The sequence below is a fragment of the Callospermophilus lateralis genome, chromosome 6 (assembly GCF_048772815.1).
Source record: "Callospermophilus lateralis isolate mCalLat2 chromosome 6, mCalLat2.hap1, whole genome shotgun sequence".
Taxonomy (NCBI): Eukaryota; Metazoa; Chordata; class Mammalia; order Rodentia; family Sciuridae; genus Callospermophilus; species Callospermophilus lateralis.
In genome coordinates this window covers 126,423,433-126,429,432 of record NC_135310.1, presented here as the reverse complement: position 1 = coordinate 126,429,432, position 6,000 = coordinate 126,423,433, and the positions used below count along the sequence as shown (strand labels likewise).

At 41.2% G+C, this 6,000-nt stretch overlaps 1 non-coding gene and 2 pseudogenes across 1 annotated transcript; all 3 read right to left on the bottom strand.

The window, feature by feature from the left end:
• Nucleotides 1-395: 395 nt before the first annotated feature.
• Nucleotides 396-469, bottom strand: Trnaa-ugc (transfer RNA alanine (anticodon UGC)). The gene has a single exon. It is a non-coding gene; the product is annotated as a tRNA-Ala (tRNA).
• A 251-nt stretch (nucleotides 470-720) lies between these two features.
• LOC143400797 (large ribosomal subunit protein uL18 pseudogene) lies at nucleotides 721-1,772 on the bottom strand (annotated as a pseudogene).
• A 1,338-nt stretch (nucleotides 1,773-3,110) lies between these two features.
• LOC143402044 (large ribosomal subunit protein eL21 pseudogene) lies at nucleotides 3,111-3,853 on the bottom strand (annotated as a pseudogene).
• Nucleotides 3,854-6,000: the final 2,147 nt, after the last annotated feature.

Sequence of the window (6,000 nt, the reverse complement as noted above, 5' to 3'; positions counted from 1 at the left end):
TCCCACCACCAGGTGGTTCTGGACCCCAGTCTGGGATGACGGTTCATCTTGTACTTCAGTCAGCTCTATCCATGATGAATAGCTGTGAAGTTCATGGAGGAGAGTCTCCAGGTGGGACCTTTTGCTGGTGCTGTGATCCAAAGAGCATATCACCTACCTGCTAGTTCTGGTTTCCTACTATGTGCATGATTTAGAATTAAAAGCACACAACAAATAACCTTCTTTTTGGCACCCTGCCTCTAGTCTCACTTTCCTTCCTCTCATCATTTATCTGAGCATGCCTAGGAGCCATTATTTTTCACTTTTTTTTTATATACTGGGGGTTGGACCCAGAGGCACTTTACCGCTAAATTACCCACCACACCTTTTTTCTCTCTTCTTTCTTTCTTTTTTCTTTGGGATGCTGGGGATCGAACCCAGGGCCTTGTGCATGCAAGGCAAGCACTCTACCAACTGAGCTATATCCACAGACCCCCAGCCTTTTTTCTTTTGTGTGTTTTATTTTTTGCAGTAGTGGGCATCAAACCAAGGGCTTCACCCACGCCAAACAACATCTCTCTACCACTGAACCACATTCGCAGCCCCCACTGTTCTTATTTTGAGATAGGGTCTTGCTAAGTTACTGAAGGTGGCCTTGAATTTGTGATCCTCCCGACTCAGTCTCCCCAGTTGTTGAGATCATAGATAGACATGTGACTCTTGACTAGCTTTAATTTTTTTAAAGTTCTTTTTTTTTTTTTTTTTTTTTGCTGGTTCAATAAGTTTATTATCTGTATCTGAAAAAACTTCATAGAAAAACTGTTGTTTGGTTTAGCTCTCAGCAGCCCGTTCCTGAGCTCTGAGGAAGCTTGCCTTCTTTTGAGCTACCCGATCTTTCTTCTGGGCAAGGGATATTTTAGGACCGTTCCACCTCTTCTTTTTAACTTCTCTCTTGGGCTTTTTCTCATAGACTGGATTCTCTCGTATAGCAGAATGAGCTTTCTTATACATTTCCTCCATCATGTCAGGGGTAACGTTATTCTTTATATACTGAGAAAACTGTTTCTTGTAAGCATCTTCATCTTCTTCCATTAGATAGCGCATGTAATCTGCAACATTCTGACCCATAATGTGCTTCTGATGTATTTCTGCATTGAACTCCTTGCTTTCAGAATCATAACCAGGGAATCATTTGGTACTATGGGGGATAGACAAGCCTCCATCCACAGCTCCCTTCAGGGCCCCAAAAACTTTATTGCCAGTTGTAGTTCTAGCAAGGCCTGCATCCAAATAGCAGGTGAAGGCACCAGGTTGACCATCAATGCTTTCCACATTGTATTCATCTCCAGTCACCTCCACTTGGCCTTCATAAATCTTGTCCATACCAAACCTATTGAGAAGCCTGCGGGCCAGCAGCAGGCCAGTACAATATGCTGCAGCATAATTTGTTAGGCCAACTTTCACACCATATTTTGGTAGTTCATGTGCATATGCTGTGCAGACTATCATATCCCCTTCTATACGGGCATAAGCAATCTGGCAAATGATATCTCTGTTAGTTACACGAAGTATCATCCTGATTTTGGGTGTGTTGTACTTATTTTTGTCCTGGATCACCAAGCGTTTCCGAGCATAGTAATCAGTTTTGCCCTCTCGTCGTCTTCTGAATTTCACTTGGTATCTCTTAAAGTAGGCCTTATTCTTCACAACTTTAACAAACCCCATTCTGCGGGACAGAGACCCAGGTCCGCGGATCCACACAGACCTGCAGGCCCAACAGCGCTACAGGGGAGAAAAGGTAAAGTTCTTTTTTTATTAAAAAAAATTTTTGAGGGGGTCAGATGCAGTGCATGCCTGTAATCCTAGTGGCTTGGGAGGCTGAGACAGGAGGATCGAAAGTTCAAAGCCAGCCTCAGCAATTTAGCAAGGCCCTAATCAACTGGGTGAGACTCTGTCTCTAAATAAAATGCAAAACAGGGCTGGGATGTCACTGAGTGGTCAAGTGCCCCTGAATTCAATCCCTGGAAGCCCCCTCCCTGCAAAAAAAAAAAAAAAAAAAATTGGTACTGGGCATTGAATCCAGGGCGTTGTACCACTGAGCCACATCCCCAGCCCTTTTTATTTTTTAATTTTAAGATAGGGTCTTGCTAAGTTGATGAGGGCCTTGCTAAATTGCTAAGGCTGACCTCATACTTGTGATCCTCCTGTGTCAGCCTCCAGCATCATTGGGATTACAGGTGTGTACCACCATGCCCCACAATTAAAAAAAAAAAAGACTTCTCGCAGACAGCTGGATAAAATCCAACCTTCTTGGCATGGTAGATAAGTCCCTTAAAGACAGCCAGTTCAGTTTTAGGAAAGCTCTTTGCAGAAGATGTTTTCAGAGCCCACAAAACAGCCATCCTCTATTTCCTTATTACAAAGTGTTCACAAATTTTATTTATTGTTTCAGTGCTATCCTCTTCTATATTCAGGGAAGGAGGTCCCTTTGTAACCTAAAGGTGTATATATAATTGATCTAAGCCAGACTTATCACTTCCATTCTTCCTCCATTATGGGTGGAGGAGTGGGCTCTGGGATAGTGATATGTGGGAAATATGTAGGGACACTTCTGGGAAAGGCTTTCTGCCTCTGGATATGGTTGTGGATGTAATGCGTACAGCTGCAGGCATTCTGAGAACATTCCCCCCAAGTCTTTTTTTTTTTTCCTTTTGGTATCAGGGATTGAACCCAGGGACAATAACCGCTGGGCCACATCCCCAGCCCTCTTTATATTGAGACAGGGCCTCGATAAGTTGCTTAGGGCCTTGCTAAATTGCTAAGATTGGCTTTGAATTTGTGATCCTCCTGCCTCAGTCTTCCAAGACTCTGGGATTATAGGTGTGCCCCACCTGCGCCCAATTCAAATGTAATTTTGTTTTTTTGTGTTGCTGGGGATTGAACCCAGGGCCATTGAGCTTTGTCTCCAGCTCTTTTTCTATTTTATTCCTTAGATTAAAGCCATTTCTTTTAAAAAATTTGTGTATGCTTATTTGGGAAAAAATTTAAACAATCTCACTTCAATTTTTGATTTTTTTAAAAAAAGAGTCCAGAGGGTATTTTATTTTTAATTTTCAAGAAATTTTAAATATTTATTTTGCCATTAATTCATAAGGAATATATTCCAGTGGCTCAGGCTTCTTCCCATTGGTCTTCACAAAATACTACTTCCGGTGCAGGCTGGTGCTTTCTTGTTGACTTTCTTTCTTTCTTTCCTTTATTTTACTTTATTTATTTATTTATTTTGTATATGTGTGTGTGTGTGTGTGTGTGTGTGTTTGGTACCAGGGATTGAACTCAGGGGCACTGGACCATTGAGCCACATCCTCAGCCCTATTTTATCTTTTATTTAGAGAAGGGCATAGGGTCTCACTGATTGCTTAGTGCCTTGCTTTTTGCTGAGGCTGGCTTTGAACTCACAATCCTCCTGTCTCAGCCTCCCAAGCCTGGGGATTACAGGTGTACACCACCGTGCCCAGTGGCTTTCTAATTTTGAAATCATTTTCCTTCACCCTTTTCAGGAAGCTATCATAGCTCTTGGAGTCCTTACTTTGCTCAATATGCACATTAATTCTCTTGGCAAGAATCTCGCCCTTAACTTGCTTGTTTACAACAATGCCAACAGCATGCTGGGCAAAATTATATACTCTTCCCATTCTGCCATGGTAACATTTCTGGGGCATTTCTTTCAGAACAGTGCCCATTTCTGTACTGTCTACAATATCACCCTTCTGTAGATTTGCCTGTATGTGGCCAAGGTAATAACACCATGTCTTCTAAAAGGCATAGAAAACATATAAATGGTACTTATTCTCTTTCCCTTTGTATTCATCATTTTGGTAAATTACTGAAAGATGGAGGTTTTGGCCACAATTTTTGATACTATCTTGTAAATTTTCCTTGTCCCCCACCCCCAGGTGTCTGTCCTATGACCTCCTCCCTCTGTGAATTCCACTCAGTAGCCTAGAAACCCCTGGTTCTAACATCCTTATACTTGGTCCTGAGGGTGAGGAAGGCTTTGGATCTTTAACAAGGATTCCATCCATCATTACAGGTTTTCCTTGGAGACTCCTGAAACCCAGGTTTATGTTAGCCGCATTGGGAGGGGTAGAAATGTTAGTACTTGTCTCCTGGCCTTCACTTGGTACAAACACAACCAAGACAATGGAAGCTATAAATGAATAAACACAAGCATTAGTCACACCCTCACATGTGTGCCCAGGATCAGTTATATATGATCCAAATATGCTTCTAATAGTTTTCAAAAATTATGAAAACTTCTAATAGTTTTCAAAAATTATGAAAACTTCTAATAGTTTTCAAAAACAAAAACACAGGCTTTCATAATTTTCATAGGATATTTGATGTATGAATGGAAAGGAAATCAGTTTTTGTGGGCTTAAGTTATTTTTGTAATTTACATGTATGCGAACATAGCTAGCTATGAACTCTTTATGCTTCAGCATTTAAGCAGTTATGAAACCAAAACAAAGTAGCAATTAATAGAACAACAGTAGAAAGGCAATTTAAAAATTAACATTAATTTAATGTGATGAATAGTGTTGTTTTTCTGAAATGAAGTTGCTGCTGGCAACATGAACATGTGCTGCCCAACGCAGGTTCTTTTGAACTTGGCACAATATTCCACTGTGTGCTTGTCAATGACTCAACTCTTCCCCTTCTGTGTCTATTCAAATTGCTAAGAAATGTTAGTACTTGTCTCCTGCCCTTCACTTGGTACAAACACAACCAAGACAATGGAAGCTATAAATGAATAAACACAAGCATTAGTCAGCTCCTCACATGTGGGCCCAGGATCAGTTATATATGATCCAAATATGCCTCTAATAGTTTTCAAAAATTACCAATGGAACGAAAACACAGGCTTTCATAATTTTCACAGGATATTTGTGGGTCCTTAAGGAATCCATAGACTTTAGTTTGAATTAGTATCCTAGTGCTGACCTTGACTTCCAGGGTGACCTTAAACAAATCATTTGCCATTTTTTACTCTCTCTCTACATTCTTTTTTTTTTTTTTTTTTTTTTTACACAAACAAGAATGACTTGTGTACCAGTATTCTTTGAAGAATTCATTAGAAGAATGAAAGACAGCATCCCAAGACCTTCAAGGATTGTGGAAGAAGGGATAAGAACTTACTATAGACCTCTGGAGCAGGCAAAACAACCTTGGCTAAGAATTTCCATTCTATCTTAGCTATGGAGTGGAAAAGATGCAGGTTTGAATCCATCTCTGCCAGTTACTGAGTGTGTGAGTGTGACTGTGTGTGTGTGTGTCTCTCTGTGTGTGAAGTGGAGGCAAGGTACTCAATTTTCTAAACTCAGTTTCTATACCTGTGGAGTGGGTATATATCAAAATGCCCCATCACGGGGCTCCTATGAGGGTCAAATAAAATGCATTTGGAAAGTGCTGAGAGCAGAGCCTGGCACAGGATGAGGCTGGATAATCCTAACAAGCCACAAGATTTTTAGCAAAGAACAGCAGAAAAGAAAGTGAAGAACTGATTCTGTCTATAAAAGACAACGTATTGGGGCTAGGGTTGTGTGGTTCAGCGGTAGAGCGCTCGCCGCTGGGTTGGATCCTCAGCACCACATTAAAAATAAATAAATAAATAAAGGTATACAACTAAAAATAATATTTAAAAAAGACAAAATATCTGAATATCAGTGTATTGCTCTCTAATTAGTCCCGCGGCTAGTCTTTCTCAAACGTCCCTCCCGATCTGTGGCTCCAGGCTCTTCTCCGCCCAGGTTTTCCAGCCTTTGAGGACTTTCACTTGCGCCCGCCAGTAGTCGACGTTAGTCACCTGTGCAGCGAGCGCCCCCCAATGGTGTTCCTGTCAATTGCAAGGACTGTGAAGCCCACAAAAACTAAAGGTTTAAGTCCATCAAAGGTGGGGCCTCCCATCAGGGGTGTGTGCAGTTCAGCAGCCCAAGGAGTTGTTCTAGATCCCCATCCATT